Raw genomic sequence first — 20,230 nt, forward strand, 5'->3', positions numbered from 1 at the left:
GATTTTTTTCTAACTCCTTGTCATGTCAACATTTATTTATTTCAGGTACTTATATAGCGCTGTTAATTTACGCAGCGCTTTGCATATATATTGTACATTCACATAAATTCCTAACCCTCAAGGAGCATATAATCTTATAAACATAAAAATTGCTGCGCTGCCTCTCCCAAAAACTACTGTAAATAAATAGGTAAATAAACAAATAAATAAATAAACTCCCTGCTATACAAATGTGCGAGTGCTATAATGCCCTGCGGGCTGGCAATTATATCCCTTCTCCCATTGACTATGTCTTACGTGAACCAATATGTAAAGCAAAGTGCTAAAAGGTCAATGGTGCTAAAAAAACATATATACAATGCCATAAACTGTGTATACAGTGAATGTGTATAGACAATACATATAATATATATTAAAGTCCCAATGTGGTGTAAACAAAAATTCCAAAAAATAGACAGTTCCAAAAACAAAAGAACCCTTATCCGTATCCAGTGTGAATATTAAGTGATACAATGGTAAATCATCTTATACATAGCAATTCGCTGTGCATAGCAATTAGTGCTCCCTCTCCAGAGCCCTACTCACCACAGATAATTGACCACCTGGAATGGTAGGTCAAATATCGCATAGGATGTTGCAGAGCTCTTCTGCAGGAAAGTTGGCCACCTATGTGGTCTATACACTGATGACAGACTCCATAATGAAACACCTCTAGATTATTGTTTGCGACAAAAGTCCTCCAGGACATCCACAGTACTCCTCCATCTCCGGGTGAAGCAATGGCACCAGGAAGCACTATAGAAAGAAGGCAAGCCCACATAGGCAGTGTGATGCTTTGGGCAATGTTCTTATGTCCCTAACTCACTTTCATACATACACATACTAAGCCAATTTAGACAGGAGCCAATTAACTTACAGTACCAGCATGTCTTTGGAGTGTTAGAGGAAACTGGAGTACTTGGAAGGAAACCCATGCAAGTGTTCACATGTTGTGGTTGGGATCTGAACCAACGACCCTAGTGCAATATGACCTGAAATAGGATCATGCAAGCTATCATATTCTTTACTTTACATACTCCAACTGATGTAATTTGACAGTTACCTGAAATTTATGTGATATTTTGTCGTGAACAAACAAAAAAAAATTAAGGGGGTGCTGGTATACCGATGCTTTTTGCAGCCTTAGCTTCTTCAGAAGTTCATGGGGTGCAACTGAATATGGCTGCTGAAAGGAAAAATGACATATAATAATATACATGTCAATGCATTACATGTAATTGGCAGGTATTTAAAAAAATATAATTACTTACAAATGTAATCACAAAACACCACCCTTATGAGGTATGACTTGATCTAGTGAAACCCACACAGTGTACAACTACAAGGGTGAAAGGCACAAGATGGAAAGCAAATGAAAATTATAACCTTACAGTATATCTGGCCTGGGAACCAGGAAGGCAATGCATTGGGTGGAAAGAATGCACATCAATCCCAGAGGGCTAAAGACCTATATAAGAAGGACATTGAGGCCCCAGGAGAACCCCACACTCTATATACACAAAAATACCCCTGATGAAGTCTTGCGGTTTGTAACGATATGCATGGGGAAGAGCAAGGTGACAGGAGGGCCGAGGTACTGGAGACACCATGGGGCTCTCAACACAGAGTACTTGATACCACAGTGTTTTATTTTTTAGCAGATTTACATAGCTGCACACGTGAGTGTCATTTTAATAAAATGATCTGGCTTTTGCAATATATTACACTATGGTGGCTTCCTTCCTGCCTTGAGCTCCATCCTGCAGATCTTTAGCATTGGGATTCTATTACCATTTACAGGCAGTGGAGAGAGTAATGCCTGGGAACTTATGGAGATATTCACATAGACCCCCAGGGAAAGTGAAGAGTGCATTTTGACCTGTTATCCCAATAGGTGGTGGTGCACATCAAGTGATTATTCACAGCACCGGGGAAGCAGGTTTGCTCACCAACAGAAAGATCACAATTCTGAGTTCAGTTATTGTTCATTGGAAGATTTACTTTGCACTTTCAGACTATGATAGGCATGTTTCACAGACTGTATAAATATGGACTCACGTGTGATTAGATTTGCACTAATGGATTTCATATATGTACGGTAATATTGTTTTCACTACACATGAGTGAGTAGTATTAACAGCAGCGCAATACAATTTTATTTGATATAAAAATAAACTATCGCATCGTGTGCAACTTATCATGGCTAACAAACAGTGAACATGTAGACTAACTATCTGAATAGGGAGAGGCATCCAAGAAAGGGAAGCACTGTACACAGCTCCTCAAGCAAACACATCATCTATAGTAGAAAAACATACAATATGTCTATGGAAGCCAATAATTCTACTATGGATGGTGTGTTCGCTTGAGGAGCTCCACTTTCATAAGATACAAACTGTTGGTATTTTATTTTGATTTTGATGCATTCATTGTGCCACAATGTAAAGCAACGCATTTTCAAACTATCTGAATTTGGTGCACAAGCTGCTGTCGGAATCAAATGTGTCACAGATGCTTCATGAATTTGGCACGATACAGTAACAAAATTTCACAGAAAAGTAAAGCAGCAGCTTTATTGAATTCCAAGAAAAAGAGAGGAAGGTGCCTCTAAGTGCAGTATTAACAATTTATTAGTAGACAATGGAAAATTTGCACTTACAAGATGAGGTCTGAAGAAGGAGCCTATTGAGCATGCTCTGAAATGCATTACCGCCCCTTTCACTTGCTACATCTGACTCTGCTCTCCAAGCTTCATTTTTGATGCACAGGCACATCCTGGACTCTACTTCCTGATCCTCTAGGCATAGCTTGCTGCTGGACGGCTGGATGTCCCACCTGGATCCAATTACCACACGATGAGTCTTTTTAACCATTTATCTTGTAAGTGCAAATTAATACTGCACTTAGAGGCGTCTTCCTCTCTTTTTCTTGTTACTGCATTACTTGCTTCCACTCTAAGAAGAGCTGCCTCAGTGTTACTGTTTCCATCCATCACTGATATCCATCTGGCACCTTTATCTTACAGCTACAGAGGTTGGGTTCCAACAAGAGCGCCCTATATAATATACATTTTCTGCTTTATTGAATTCCCCCAATTGTGTTGGAGTGACATTATGCTATAATTCATTGAAAAGCATTTTGGACTGGACATTCCTTTATTTTGTGTATTAGGTCTTAGGCCAGGAAGGTTAGAAATTGGGCCAAGCCATATAACACAATATGATGGAGCATCTGCAAACACCAGGTAGGTGACTATCCCATCCAAGAATAAGAGGAGTCAGAGACAGCATGGTGGGAGTGGCCAACCATTGAGCGGGACACTTATGCATACACTTTAAAGGAAGAACAACTGTTAATTTTTTTTAAATCTCATTTAACTCCCCAGGGGACCAAGTGCCTAAACATTAGCACTTGGTCCTTTCTGATTTGTGTCCCCATTGTCCCTAAAACACACCTCTTAATGCTGGCTGTTGCCCAACCCCCATTTCATGTCTAAATTATGAACTTTCCTGTTGGGGGACGTACAGCCAGCACAGAGCCCCACCAACCTCTTTAAGATAAGTCATCTTTCACTATTATAAATGAGCAATCAGGGCTGCTTGCTCATTTATAACAGTAAAGGGGCTGTGTAAAGTATTATCCAATGCCCCGTATGAAGTAAAAGCAGTCACAGATAGATCACACAGAACCACAGCTCTGAATGGTCTTTAATCTTTTACTAATTGTTTTACCTGCTCAAAATTAAGACTACAGCTCACTCACTATCATACTAGATAGGCAAAGACCAAGTCTTTTGGGGTAAAATATAAAAAAAGTACATTTATTGATATTTAATATTCCCTATTACAGGTTATAGCTAATCATATATAGAATAAATCATAAAGAGTAAGCTTCAATACATCACCGGATATTGTAGCATCACTCGTCGCCTCGATTGGGGGACTTCCAGCAATCAGCAAGGAAGAAACCGGGAAAACACCGCAGGACACGTCTGTGGCACCAAGATTGAGTCCCGGTTTTCTCCCCACAAATCCCCCCTTGTTATAAGATAAAATTGTTATTTCACGTGTGTATATGCGCAGTGTATAAATTCCGGCACGTGAACACAGCGTGTATTCATGCTCAGTTGCCTGTTCTCACGGTGTGCCCTATCTCATGACAATGAGTCTTAATTCCAGATAAAACCAGTTTCATCCACTTCTGCACAAACAAGTCTGAACTGTAATAACTTGTTATACCTGTAACAGTGCAAAACCAAGACCTAGGTTCCTGCTGCTGTCAATCAAATCCTATGAAAAGAAAATGGGGGCAGGGGAAAGCCCTGTTGTCTGTGTCAATGGACTGGGAGCAAGCCTACATGAGTATCTTCCTTAGCAAGTGGCCTGCTAATGGGGGTACTCATAAGGGGGGGGAGGAGCATTGGCAGGGGCTGCTGTGTGCAAAACCATTGCACAGAGCCAGTAAGTATGACATGTTTGTTATTTTTTAAAACATTATAGGTTTAATGTCACTTAAATTCCTAATGAAAACTAATCTTTAAAGTATGTCATGGGTAACTCAACAAAATAACGCTTCTGGTCTCATTATTGTTATGACATTTCCAATCAACATGAGTGCTAGGAGTGCAATAATGTGGCAGGGACAAAAATGCTGAATAAAGGAGATGTGCTTACCAAATCCAACTTTAACACAAAACAACCTCGGGCTTTGCCATGGTAATGGGAAAAGCACAGAAGCACATTAAACTAAAGTAAGCCTTTTAACATGACACTTTCGTAACACATTTATTTTATCACCATAAGCAGTGGCGGACTGACCATTTGGAAACTCGGTCAGTAGGGGGCCTCATGAGATGCCCCTGATACCTTTTTCATAGGCTTTTTTGAGTTTGGGCAAGGACACAGGGGCCCCATGATCCCCTATTGCCCGGGGGCCCCATGAGTTGTCAGTCCACCCCTGACTGTAAGCATGACGCACAGTACCTACCTTTACTGTTCTGCTGCTTTACAGCCTTGCACTACAGATGCTCTATAAAGGATTGACAGTGAACACTATACACTGTCTTATCAGCACCTCATTTGTAAGAGAAATTCACCTCTCTGCACATCTAAACCCTATAGAATACTCTATACCTACTAATTTCTAAACGTTGGTATTTTCCAATCTGGGGTTGGAGAAAGGCCATCCACAAAGGCAATCAGTACTCCACTATGGCACAAAGGTGCGTCTTTTCACCCTATGCCAGATGTTTGTACTCTGGCAGTACAAGTTAGTTTCTAACAATAGATTTACTGTATGGTTTAGTTGTTCAGGGTACCAGTTACCCAGCACTGTATTCATCTTCAGTTCTTCATTGTCAGTATAGGTTTATTTGAACTCCAGATAAAAATCTAAATATAATGTTGAAACACATATATGTTTGCGTTTCTCCCTGCTAAAGGATTTGTAATTCTGATTGACCAATTTTGTAAGTTGTTTTACAATTACTATGTTGAATGGCTGAGTAGGTGATAATCTTATTTCCTGAATCAACAATACAGCCTCCTATAGTCATCTATCTGGCTACAGACTGCTCATTGGACAAGAATTAATCATATTCACCTGTGCCAATTTGCAGTGTCCAGGAAGCAGAAATGTGAACCAGGGTTATACCCAACTAATATAACCACATTAAAAAAGCTTAAACAGAAAGTAGTATAGTGCTCTTCCTGACTGTACGTGATATATATTTATATGCGGTAATGTGAAAAATTAAGTACACTCAATATATTTTAAAAGGCAAACATTATATCTTGATTCAAATACAGATAAAAGTGATATACTTGAACAAATGACACGTGCAATGGATATGGTATTTTCATTTTCATGATGTAAATTAACAAAAATGCAGATTTGTCATGTATAAAAAGTAAGTACACACCTACATTTACCACCAACTCAAATCCTTGGATTGAGAATCTCATGTTCCAGATTAGGTGTTGAAGAACCCTTCTTAGGGAGCATAGAGGTGAAGCCTGAATCTTATTCAGACCTCAGATTTCTAGGGTCTGGTGCTCTCTTTGCTATTGACTCATGTGAATTGTATTGTGCCAGGATCAATAGAGCTCTCTAAGGCCCTAATAAAGAAGATTGTGGATGCCTATGAGTCTGACAAGGGATTTAAAAAGATTGCCAAATGCTTTTAAATTAATCATTCAACTGTAAGAAAAAGAAAACAGGTATAGATTCCAAACAATTGCCAATTTGTCCAGGGCTGGCCAGCCCAGCCCAGCCCAGCAAATTCAACCTGAGTTCTGATCATTTAATGCTAAAAGAAGTCTCCAAGAACCACAACATTTTTATTGCAAGGTGTTCAGATAAATTTTTTGACACAGGGTAAAAGTATATGCATGTAATTGCACCGGTTTACCTGCATGCTGTCCAAAAAAAGAACAAGAAATCAAGATTACTGTGTGCCATTGAACATATAGGCAAAACCAGGCCTTCTGGAATAATGTGCCGAAGACTGATCAATCAAAGCTGATTGTTCACAGTGTCAATAGCCATGTTTGCCGCAAACTGGAGATAGCATTTCAGGAAAAGAATGTTATAAAAACTGAGGCATTCTGGTGGACGTGTTATGGCTTGGGGCTGCTTTGATGTTTCAAGGCCTGGGTAGCTCACAGTCAACAATGGATTCTGCCTCAGATCAAGTGTGGTTGATGAGAATGTGAGGCCATCTGCCCAAAAGTTGAAGCTGAATGGAAATGTGACTTTGAACATGATAATGATTAGAGATGAGCGAATTATTAAAAAATTCGATTCGGCTGATTTGGCGAATTCGCGGAATAAATTCGATTCGAGTCGAATATATTCGCTGCGAATTTAACTTATAAAAAGGGTGTTTCTAGGCTTCAGAGAGCCTTTATTTTAGTGCAGAACACTGTACCTTTAATTTAAATGCCCTTGGAGTCTGCTGGGGAAGAGAAATAATACTGTCAGTCAGTATGACATGCAGATGAGTGCCGTCGATCTTAGAATCACCGCACACTTCACTCATTTGGGCAGTCACGGGGCCAAAACCAGAGTGTGGAGCCACAGTGTGGCGGTGGAGGCAGCAGCAATGGGAGGCCATACAGCACCCTATGACAAAATGGAACCCACCAGCAGTGTGAGGAGACCTGAAAGTGGCACATGGCAGAGTGTGGCGATGGAGACAGCAGCAATGGGAGGCCGTACAGGGACCCATGACACACTCTGGACCTGGCAGCAGCATGAGGAGGCGGTACAGGGGCCCATGACAGATTACGGGCCTGGCAGCAGCATGAGGAGTCGGTACGGGGGCCCATGGCAGATTACGGGCCTGGCAGCAGCAATGGGAGGCCGTACAGGGACCCATGACACACTCTGGACCTGGCAGCAGCATGAGGAGGCGGTACAGGGGCCCATGACAGATTACGGGCCTGGCAGCAGCATGAGGAGTCGGTACGGGGGCCCATGGCAGATTACGGGCCTGGCAGCAGCAATGGGAGGCCCGTAATCTGCCAGCACCCTATGACAAAATGGAACCCACCAGCAGTGTGAGGAGACCTGAAAGTGGCACATGGCAGAGTGTGGCGATGGAGACAGCAGCAATGGGAGGCCGTACAGGGACCCATGACACACTCTGGACCTGGCAGCAGCATGAGGAGGCGGTACAGGGGCCCATGACAGATTACGGGCCTGGCAGCAGCATGAGGAGTCGGTACGGTGGCCCATGGCAGATTACGGGCCTGGCAGCAGCAATGGGAGGCCGTACAGGGACCCATGACACACTCTGGACCTGGCAGCAGCATGAGGAGGCGGTACAGGGGCCCATGACAGATTACGGGCCTGGCAGCAGCATGAGGAGTCGGTACGGGGGCCCATGGCAGATTACGGGCCTGGCAGCAGCAATGGGAGGCCCGTAATCTGCCAGCACCCTATGACAAAATGGAACCCACCAGCAGTGTGAGGAGACCTGAAAGTGGCACATGGCAGAGTGTGGCAATGGAGACAGCAGCAATGGGAGGCCGTACAGGGACCCATGACACACTCTGGACCTGGCAGCAGCATGAGGAGGCGGTACAGGGGCCCATGACAGATTACGGGCCTGGCAGCAGCATGAGGAGTTGGTACGGGGGCCCATGGCAGATTACGGGCCTGGCAGCAGCAATGGGAGGCCCGTAATCTGCCAGCACCCTATGACAAAATGGAACCCACCAGCAGTGTGAGGAGACCTGAAAGTGGCACATGGCAGAGTGTGGCGATGGAGACAGTAGCAATGGGAGGCCGTACAGGGGCCCATGACAGATTACGGGCCTGGCAGCAGCATGAGGAGTCGGTACGGGGGCCCATGGCAGATTACGGGCCTGGCAGATGACGACGAGGCTGCCAAGTGCGATCAGCCTCATCATCATCAATTAGGGTCTCCGCCTCACTACTAGCCCCCTCGGCTGCGTGTGGGTCAGGAGACAGACCTGTCTCTAGACCGGCTACCGAGCCACTCTCCTCGCCAGTACTTCTTCGCCTGGCTGCTGAAGAGGCGGATGTCTCCCCCCGTTCCTGACCGCCCTCTGTTAGCTCTTCCTCACTGTACAGTGGGGCTGAGCCCACAGCATGCGATACTTCGCTTGGTGAGGGAACACCAAAGGACAGGGGCAGGTAGAGGACACGTGATTTCAGTGGGCTTGCTCCCGGGCCATGCCAACTAACGGTTGTGTCTGACGTACCCACCGACCGTTGGCTGTAGGTGTCAGAGGTGACCTGGGAAGAGGAAGACGACCGAGCCAACCAATCGATGATGGCAGGGTTGTCGGTGGAGACACGACCGCTGGATGACACCGGGAGCACTGGCCTCTGGCTGCGACTAGTGCTGCCTCGACCCCTTCCTCTGCTGCCACGTCTGCTCGCTCCTGAAACATTGCCTCCTCTGCCACTCCTCTGCGTGTTGTCTGACATACTCTTTAATTCAACGATTCTGTGTCCCTGAGTAACGATTCTGTGTCCCTGAGTAACAATTCTGTGTCCCTGAGTAAAAATTCTGTGTCCCTGAGTAACAATTCTGTGTCCCTGAGTAACAATTCGGTTTCCCTCAGTAACGATTCTGTGTCCCTCAGTAACAATTCTGTGTCCCTGAGTAACAATTCTGTGTCCCTCAGTAACAATTCTGTGTCCCTCAGTAACGATTCTGTGTCCCTCAGTAACGATTCTGTGTCCCTGAGTAAAAATTCTGTGTCCCTGAGTAACAATTCTGTGTCCCTGAGTAACGATTCTGTGTCCCTGAGTAACGATTCTGTGTCCTTGAGTAACGATTCTGTGTCCCTTAGTAACGATTCTGTGTCCCTTAGTAACGATTCTGTGTCCCTCAGTAACGATTCTGTGTCCCTGAGTAACAATTCTGTATGGGCATCTGCTATCTGGGTGTATGGTATGTGTTAGCCGCTTCTGATCGCCCTATAGCAGAAATGCTGCTACAGGGCGGCACGGGTGCACAAAAATATGTATATATATGTATATATATATATATATATATATATACACTGTATATATATATATATATACACTGTATATATATATATATATATATATATATATATATATATATACAGTTGTGTTCAAAATAATAGCAGTGTGTTGAAAAAAGTGAATAAAGCTCAAAATCCTTCTGATAGCTTTTATTTCCATACACACAAATGCATTGGGAACACTACACGTTCTATTCCAAATCAAAACATGAAGAAAAATATATCAAATTTGATATACGATTCTGTGTCCCTGAGTAACGATTCTGTGTCCCTGAGTAACGATTCTGTGCCCCTCAGTAACAATTCTGTGTCCCTGAGTAACAATTCTGTGTCCCTGAGTAACAATTCTGTGTCTGTCCCTGAGTAACAATTCTGTGTCCCTGAGTAACAATTCTGTGTCCCTGAGTAACGATTCTGTGTCCCTCAGTAACAATTCTGTGTCCCTGAGTAACAATTCTGTGTCCCTGAGTAACAATTCTGTGTCTGTCCCTGAGTAACAATTCTGTGTCTGTCCCTGAGTAACAATTCTGTGTCCCTGAGTAACAATTCTGTGTCCCTCAGTAACGATTCTGTGTCCCTCAGTAACAATTCTGTATCTGTCCCTGAGTAACAATTCTGTGTCCCTGAGTAACAATTCTGTGTCCCTGAGTAACGATTCTGTGTCCCTCAGTAACAATTCTGTGTCCCTGAGTAACAATTCTGTGTCCCTGAGTAACAATTCTGTGTCCCTCAGTAACGATTCTGTGTCCCTCAGTAACAATTCTGTGTCTGTCCCTGAGTAACAATTCTGTGTCCCTGAGTAACAATTCTGTGTCCCTCAGTAACAATTCTGTGTCCCTCAGTAACAATTCTGTGTCCCTGAGTAACAATTCTGTGTCCCTGAGTAACAATTCTGTGTCCCTGAGTAACAATTCTGTGTCCCTGAGTAACGATTCTGTGTCCCTCAGTAACAATTCTGTGTCCCTGAGTAACAATTCTGTGTCTGTCCCTGAGTAACAATTCTGTGTCCCTGAGTAACAATTCTGTGTCCCTGAGTAACAATTCTGTGTCCCTGAGTAACGATTCTGTGTCCCTGAGTAACAATTCTGTGTCCCTCAGTAACAATTCTGTGTCCCTGAGTAACAATTCTGTGTCTGTCCCTGAGTAACGATTGTGTCCCTGAGTAACAATTCTGTGTCCCTGAGTAACAATTCTGTGTCCCTGAGTAACGATTCTGTGTCCCTAAGTAACGATTCTGTGTCCCTAAGTAACGATTCTGTGGCCCTAAAGTCTCTGTGGCCCTAACTCTGTCCCTAATACACAGAGGTCTGTCTCTCTTGAATGACCGGAGGCTAATGGAGAATTCTAAGATGGCCGCGATTTATAGCTCCACCATTACACAGTGCTGGCTGGCTGGCTGCTGATTGGCTAATGCGATCACATGTCATGAATGAATGCATTATGGGTCAGCGCGCCTTGTCTGCGCGCCTTCCCAGAGATCCCCGCTCCGTCGCCACACATGTCGCCTCCATTTTTGGGAAAATTCGATTCGTGCATCCGAAGTTTGCTAATTTTTGGATTCGGCGCAAATCGAATTTTTCCTAATCTTCGAAACGAATTCCACTTCGCCATGTTTGATTCGCTCATCTCTAATAATGATCAAAAGCACACTAACAAATCAATCATGGAATGGCTAAAAAAAGAAGGGGTTTTCAAAGCTTACTCAAAGCCTTGATTTAATTCCTGTTAAATTTTGTAGCGGAATTTTGAAACCGACAATTCATGCAGAGAAACTCACATATACAGTATCTTGCAAATTGCATAATTTTGCATGCTGAAGTAGTCAACAATTCTAGTAAGTGTTGTCAGAGACTAGTGGACAGTTATACAAAATGCCTACAATAAGTTATTTTTGCTACAGGGGACAATACCAGCTGTAAAGGGTGTGCTTACCTTTTACACAGTATACAATTACCTCTATTAATATTTTTGTTGAATGGATGATTGAAAAGGCACATTTCAATCATCAATGTTAAAATTAATTAAAAAAATGTTAAAATTAAAATAAATATATTTATATATATATATATATATATATACACACACGCATAGGAATTGCACCGATAACTATATCAGTGCAAATACTAAGCATTTTCACAAAAATCGGTACTTGTGCAAATGATGCCCTGATACCAAAAACCGATACCGGAAATGCTGTCAGCTGACAGCTCCAGGCTCTGTACAATGAAGGCTTGGCTGGTCTATAGGCGGCGATGTAGTGACGGCACTATTGCTGAGTGTCTGGAAAGGAAAGGAGCCCCAGGATTATACTGCACTGGCTCCTCCCCACCTCTCTCCAGAGCACCGTCCTGAGAATGATGGACGTAAAGTCATATCCGGCTGTGGAAATCATGGAGGAAGAGCCGGTTTACTTCTTTATCAGTGTTTTGGGTTGTGGTGTTCCCCTCCGCGGAGTCTGCACTCCTTCCTCCGCTTATTGGTTACTGGAGGAAGGAGAACAGAGGAGACAGTAAGTCTTCCCTGTCTGTTGACATCTCTCAGCCTGCTATGTGTCTGTATGAGCATTTTCTTACTAGGTGTCTGCGAACATCTGTTATCTGGGTTTAAGATGAGTATAGACATTTGCTATCTGGCTGTACAGTGTTGTATGGGCATCTGCTATCTGGGTGTATGGTATGTGTTAGCTGCTTCTGAACTGCCCTATAGCAGAAATGCTGCTACAGGGTGGCACGGGTGCACAAAAATATGTATATATATGTATATATATATATATATATATATATACACTGTATATATATATATATATATATATATATATATATATATACAGTTGCGTTCAAAATAATAGCAGTGTGTTGAAAAAAGTGAATAAAGCTCAAAATCCTTCTGATAGCTTTTATTTCCATACACACAAATGCATTGGGAACACTACACATTCTATTCCAAATCAAAACATGAAGAAAAATATATCAAATTTGTGGTGTTCCTCTGAAAAATTGAAGAAAAGTGAATATTAGACTGTTCAAAAAAATAGCAATGTTTGTATTCTTCTTTACAAACTCAAACATTCACTATATAAACTGAAAAATGTTTGAAGATTTTTGCTTTCCTTTGAATCACTTAATGAATATTTAGTTGTATAAGCACTGTTTCTGAGAACTGCTGTACATCTGTGTTGCATGGAGTCAGCCAACTTCTGGCACCTGTGAACAGGTATTCCAGCCCAGGATGATTGGACTACATTCCACAGTTATTATTATTATACAGTATTTATATAGCGCCAAAAGGTTTGCTCAGCGCTGTACAATAGCAAGGGGGACAGAACATGAGACAAAACAGTAACAATACAATACACGAAGGGTTCGAGGGCCCTGCTCTTTCGAGCTTACAATCTAGGAGGTGCACAGTTCTTCTCTATTTCTTGGTTTTGCCTCAGAAACTGCATTTTTGATGCCACCCCACAAGTTTTCTATTGGATTGAGCTGGCCACTCCATAATGTCAATCTTGTTGGTCTGGAACCAAGATGTTGCACGTTTACTGGTGTGTTTGGGGTCGTTGTCTTGTTGGAACACCGATTTCAAGAGCATTTCCTCTTCAGCATAAGGCAGTATGACCTCTTCAAGTATTCTGATGTATTCAAACTGATCCATGATCCCTGGTATGCGATCAATAGGCCCAACACCGTAGTATGAGAAACATCCCCATATCATGATGCTTGTGCAACCATGCTTCACTGTCTTCACAGTGTACTGTGGCTTGAATTCAGTGTTTGGGGGTCGTCTGACAAACTGTCTCCGGCCACTAGACCCAAAAAGAACAATCTTACTTTCATCAGTTCACAAAATGTTGTGCCATTTCTCTTTAGGCCAGTCAATGTGCTCTTTGGCAAATTGTAACCTCTTCAGCACATGTCTTTTTTTCGACAGTGGGACTTTGTGGGGGCTTCTTGCAGATAGCTTGGCTTTACATAGGCGTCTTCTAATTGTAACAGTACTCACAGGTAACATTAGACCTGGAGCTGATTGTTGGCTGAGTCCTTGCCATTTTGGCTATTCTTCTATCCATTTGAATGGTAGTTTTTCTTCCACGTCTTTCAGGTTTTGGTTACCATTTTAAAGCATTTGCGATCATTTTAGCTGAGCAGCCTATCATTTTCTGCACTTCTTTATATGTTTTCCCCTCTCCAATCAACTTTTTAATCAAGGTACGCTGTTCTTCTGAACAATGTCTGGAAAGACCCATTTTCCTCAGAATTTCAGAGAGAAATGCACTGTAACCAGCATGTACAACATTTGCTGCCTTCCTTCCTTCCTTAAATAAGGGCAATAATTGCCACCTGTTTTTCAAAGAATGACTGACCTCACTAATAGAACTCCACAATGCTATTATTTTGAACATGCCCCTTTCAATTAGTGATTCAATTACACAGAATCAGCAGCATGCATGTCATGACTGTTGGGTCTGTTGGATTTCTATTACTCTACTACACCTGCTAGTAAATTATTTGCCATGTAGAAATGTCATTTCTACCAAAAACTGTGATTGATCAGGTTAGTGATGTCTGACTGCTATTATTTTGAACACAACTGTATATATGTGTGTGTGTGATTTTGCAGTTCCGGGTAGGGGGACCACCATTCACGGATTCAGCTGTCAATCACTGGGTCCTGCCGGTGATTACCCGCCAGCACCTGGCGATCTACAAAGATTTCTGACAGGGAGAGACCTGTATGTAAGCAATACAGATCTCTCCCCTGTCAGCTCCTGCACACTGCTTTGTATGGCTCTGCATAGCACTGCTTACAGTATAACACACACACAGTCCACATAGTAAAACAGCACAGAGTTAACCCTTTGATCGCCCACATGTTAACCCCTTCCTGCCCAGTGCCATTAGTACAGTGTCAGTGCTTTTTATTAGCACTGATCACTGTATTGGTGACACAGGGGATGTCAGTGACACCAAGTGATTTCCCCCCAGTGTCAGAATGCCCACCACAGTCCCTCTATAAGTCGCTGATCACCGCCATTACTAGTAAAAAAAATAAAATAAACAATTCCAGTATATATACCATTTGCATAACTTTCACTTAAACCAATTAATTTACCAATTCATTTAAACTTTTTTTTAGCAAAGACATGTAGCAGAATATATTTTGGCCTAAATTTATGATGAAATTTGATTTTTTACATTTTTTTATTGGACATGTTTAATAGCAAAAAGTCAAAAATATAGTTTATTTTTAAAATTGTTGGTCGTTTTTTGTTAATAGCACAAAAATAAAAAAACACACAGGCAATCAAATACCACTGAAAGAAAGCTCTATTTGTGAGAAAAAAGGGACATAAATTTAATTTGGGTGCTGCATTGCATGACCACACAATTGTCAGTTAACACATCGCTGTATCGCAAAAAATGGCCTGGTCAGGAAATCCTCTGGAGGGCAAGTGGTTATAGTTGCACCAATACCGCTGACAGCTGAAATGTAAATAAAAGACTACCAGCTATTCTACAAATAGGTATTAGTAATTGGTATCAGCAAAAACTTGAGAAAAAGTATCGGTACTCATACTCGGTCTTAAAAAACTGATATCGGTGCATCCCTAACATACAGTGCTCAGCATAAATGAGTGCACCCCAACAGATTTGTCAGAAAACATTTACTTTCCTTTCAGATTCAACATTTTCTATGGGACACTATACTCCAAAATACTCCCACAAATGCGGGCCATAGATTTGTTATCCACTTGCCCTCCTGAGGATTTACCCCCTTCCTGACCAGGCCATTTTCTGCGTTACGGTGGTGTGTTATTTTAACTGACATTTGCGTGGTCATGCAATGCTGCACCCAAATGAAATTTGCATTCCATTTTTTCCCACAAATTGAGCTTTCTTTTGGTGGTATTTGATCGCCTGTGCGTTTTTTATTTTTTGCGCTATAAAAAATAAAGACATCCCCAGTGACACCAATACAGTGATCAATGCTAAAAAAAAGCACTGACACTGTACTAATGGCACTGGGCAGGAAGGGGTTAACATGAGGGGTTAACATGAGTGTGCTTCACTGTAAGCACACTACTTTGGATGGCTGTGGTGTGCTATTTCTGCTATAGGGCAGACGGGAGGTGGTTAATATGCACACAAAAAAAAGTATTTTTCCTAACAAATTCATTCAAGAACACGTTGCAAAAACAAATACACCCCAATGGAAGTCTTAGGAGCAAAGCTAAATTTTAGACAACAACATCATAATTAACAAGAATTCAACTACAGATCAGTCTAATTATACATTAAACAAGTGTCCAGCAGACAGTTGATTATAAAAGGCCATTACTTAACAAAGAAAACCCCTTCCCATTTCAAGCTGTCACCAATGGCATCACATGGAAGAGAAAACGTCACAAGAACTGAGACACAAAATAATTTCTTTACTTGGAAAGGTAAAGGCTATAAGAAGATCAGAAAAGCTTTATTTATCAGTCAGAATACTGTAGCGAAAGTGATACAAAAATTTAACAAAGATGGAACTGCAACCATCTCACAGGGACATGCAGGCTGTCCACGGAAAGTTATACCTCGGCAGGAGCGTCTTCTGATGAGAAGGGTTGAAGAAAATCGCCATGCAAGTTCACTGCAGTTATCTAAAGAAGTAGAAAGCCAAACTGGGGAGATTGTTTCCTGTGACACAATACAGCATACACTGCAGAAGAATGGTAGGCATGGGTGTCATCCACAAAGGAAGTCTCTTCTAAAGCCCATGCAAAAAAAGCCCACTTAGAATTTTCCTGGGACGATGCTGAAAAAGAAGACTACTGGGACTCTGTACACTGGAGTGATGAGACCAAGATAAATGTTTTTGGAAGTGATGGCTGCAAAACTGTATGATGTTACAAAGGTGATGAGAATAAGGAAAAATGCATGGTGCCTACAGTGAAACATGGTGATGGCAGTGCCTTTCTGCAGGGCTGGGAACAGCAACTCAGCCACGAAGTGGTGGGCCACATAAAATGACAGAATGCTGAACTGCACAGTGTGTGGAAGTCGCTGACTGTCTGCAGAGTCAATAGCTAAAAACCTCCAAACTTTGTGTGGCCTTCAGATTAGCACAAAAACAGTGTATAGAGAGCTTCATGAAATGGGTTTCCATGGCTGAGCAGCTGCATCCAAGCCTTACATCACCAAGTGCAATGCAAAGCGGTGGATGCAGTGGTGTAAAGCACGCCACCACTGGACTCTAGAGCAGTGGAGACGTGTTCTCTGGAGTGATGAATCATGCTTTTCTGTCTGGCAAGCTGATGGACATGTCTGGGTTTGGCGGTTGCCAGAAGAACGGTACTTGCCTGACTGCATTGTGCCAAGTGTAAAGTTTGGTGGAGGGGGGATTATGGTGTGGGGCTGCTTTTCAGGGGTTGGGTTTGGCCCCTTACTTCCAGTGAAGGGAACTCTTAAGGCGTCAGCATATCATAACAATTTTGGACAATTTCATGCTCCCAACTTTGTGGGAACAGTTTGGGGATGGCCCTTTCCTGTTCCAACATGACTGCGCACCAGTGCACAAAGCAAGGTCCATAAAGACATGGATGAGTGAGTTTGGGGTGGAGGAACTTGACTGGCCTGCACAGAGCCCTGACCTCAACCCGATAGAACACCTTTGGGATGAATTAGAGCGGAGACTGCGAGCCAGAACTTCTCATCCGACATCAGTGCCTGACCTCACAAACGCACATCTAGAAAAATGATCAAACATTCCCATAGACACACTCCTAAACCTTGTGGACAGCCTTCCCAGAAGAGTTGAAGCTATTATAGCTGCAAAGGGTGGGCCAACTCAATATTGAACCCTACGGACTAAGACTGGAATGCCATTAAAGGTGTCCCAATACATTTGGAAATGTAGTGTGTATGTATATATATATATATATGTATATCTCACACACACAAACAACAAAGTGCTGGCCCTTTCTCTCCTGTCTGGGGAGTCTGCTATCAAGAGAGATGTAATTATGCTATTTAATATAAAACAATACACATATTATTTTTAATTGCTTCTAACTGGATTACATGGTATACCTTCCTAGAGTTTGATGTTACAATTCTCAGTCATGCTTCTCACATTTTTGATCACCACTTTCTGGATGTGAAAATTGGTCCCCCAAAAAACTTTGAAAATATTTTTTACATTATCTAATAAGCCGAGATAAGAAACATGGATCCAGAGATCTAAAATGTTTCTTTTCCAAATGTGTTTGACTTCTTTAAAACTGTATAGAAAGGATTCGCCATGAAAAATCAATCATAAGCCACAACATAGCCTACAGGTAATGACCGTCTCTCTTCTTGAAAAACAGTTGAGAGAGATCATGGCTGATGGATCTACTGACAGAAATTAAGAAAAATGGCAAAATAGTTTATGGGGAAAAGGATGGCCATTGTGAATGGTTGTCATCAATCAACAATATTGCAGACAAGCCTTTTCACTTAAAAAAACTGCCTTTTATGCTATCCTAATTGCAGGAATATGCAAGCTATGCAAAGTCTAATTCGGTCATTGCTTACAGTGACTGAGGGATGACATATCCCAATGCTAAATATTACAAGAGCATTAATCCAATCTCTGCCCTGAACATCATACCTTCGATTTCTTGGTATCTTGGAAAACACTGATCATACTGCCATCTAGTGGAACATACAGTATTACTCTCATTACTTGTATCTCTGTCAATGCACTAGTAGGGTGTCATTGTATCTGCACTTTTGTCCTCTGCTTTGGTTGATTTAATTCAAAATAATATAATTTTAAGAAACACAGTATTTACAGAACCCATGGCCATATTTGAGCAATTCAGATTATTAACAATGCATTAATGCAGAATCAATGTACAGAAACTCTTATCCAATATATCCCCAAGACCATATTAGTCCTCAATTGGTGCCACCATCTTTACTCTTGCGCAGCAGAAGAGGTCATACCATCCTGCCAATCACAACCTGCACCTCCAAGACACCTTTCTTCTTTCTGTGACTGATGTTTCTCTGCTCTCTGCATATGTCAACAGCCAAGATGAGGGCTTAGCTGCTGACTTCTGGCAAAAAGTCTAAATCTGCATATCAGTAACAGAACTGTTTAGTTTTCTTAGGTTGTTTATCTCAGGTTGTTTGTTTTAGGGAATGAGTCGGGTGTGTGTGTGACAGCTTATAGAGGTACCACTATGTTTACATGCACACATAATAGAAAGGGTCACTTTAAAATATAATTTAAATTACTAATTCAGATATCAATAAAATAGTTGCTATAAAGTTTGCTTGCAATCCTTCACAAATGTTTAATTCTATTTTTTAGTGTGCCTGCAGCAAGAGACCAACCACATGGACATCCAGATGTCTAAGAGACAAAGCTGCTAATAAAAAGGAGCAAGTCCAAGCTGTACGAGCAGCTCAGGTGATGTCACAGTCCTGATAGCAATGACTATGGAAAACTTAAACACTAACTTTACAAAGAAAATGATATGGCACAAAAATAATATTAGAGCTGCAACTTTCAAAATTTACTGGACAATTTGTGAACATTTATAGTGTTCAAAAATACAAATCATAATTATTCATGTTTTTTTCTCTATCGGTATGTACTTTTAATGTAATTTTAATTTAGAATAAAAGAAAAAGAATTGTGTTTTTATTGCATGCATTCTTTCTTCCTCATACATAAATTCCAGCCCTACCCAATTAGAGCCTCTTTGAACAGCTTTTGTTGGCATCAGACAGGTTTTGCATTCCCATGCAAAGCTATGGGGATGCAAATCCTTCTTAAAGCAGGCCAAAAGGAAGCCAACTGCAGGTCAATTTAACATGTCAACTAATTTTCAATGACTTCAGAAGCGTCTCAATTTGATGTTGCCATCACAAGCCCAAAGCCCATTGACAAACTGTTGCTGCTATACAAATCCTGTAAAATAATAACTGTTGGCACTCTATAAATCCTAAATAATAATAATTGACATAGGCCCTAAAACACTAACTGTATGGCTGTCTATACTGTCAGTGCCCAGTACAAATGTGAAGTGTCAGATCAGGAGCTCAAAGAAAGTAATACCTTTGTTAGGGTCCTATGGAAAAGGCTGTGACTGAGCCTGGAACCTACAAAGACAAAAAATAATTAATAGGAGTTACAAATTTAGCTGGCCCTTAAAAGGAAGCTGTCAGAATAGAAATATGGGAACTGCCATAGCTGACTTGTCTTTTATGGAACATATTCCAGAGCTGTCTGTCCTCTCTTGCCTGACAAATTGGTGAATCTCTACCCTATAACATGCATAGCAGGCAGGGCTGGATTTCTAGTCAGCATAGGCTGTGGCTATCAGTGGAAGCACACAGCCACTGGCATATCATATTGATGACTGTAACACATTTCTCTGAATATTAACAAACTCCTTTATTGTTATTGTTGCTGCACAGTTTACACATTTATATAGGTGGAGTGTACTGTGAACTTACAGTTTGCCCATTCTGAGCCTGTATGCCTAAAACTGAACTTCCAGAAGACCATGGCAACTTGCCCTACTTGCTCTAAATGCTCAATTTGTATTACTCAGACATCCATTGGTCCAAAATATACATAGTAAGCAAACTGTATTTTTCAGCCTCTTTTAGTCTCAGCATGTCTTGTAT

At 41.7% G+C, this 20,230-nt stretch overlaps 1 long non-coding RNA gene across 1 annotated transcript; it reads left to right on the forward strand.

The window, feature by feature from the left end:
* The first annotated feature begins 2,783 nt into the window (after positions 1-2,783).
* On the forward strand, positions 2,784-19,241 carry LOC149466046 (uncharacterized). Its single transcript, XR_016312174.1, has 2 exons — positions 2,784-2,919; positions 18,906-19,241. It is a non-coding gene; the product is annotated as an uncharacterized LOC149466046 (long non-coding RNA).
* Positions 19,242-20,230: the final 989 nt, after the last annotated feature.

Source organism: Staurois parvus, unplaced genomic scaffold, assembly GCF_062004578.1.
Source record: "Staurois parvus isolate SC_StPar_1 unplaced genomic scaffold, SC_StPar_1.0 ptg000133l, whole genome shotgun sequence".
Lineage (NCBI taxonomy): Eukaryota > Metazoa > Chordata > Amphibia > Anura > Ranidae > Staurois > Staurois parvus.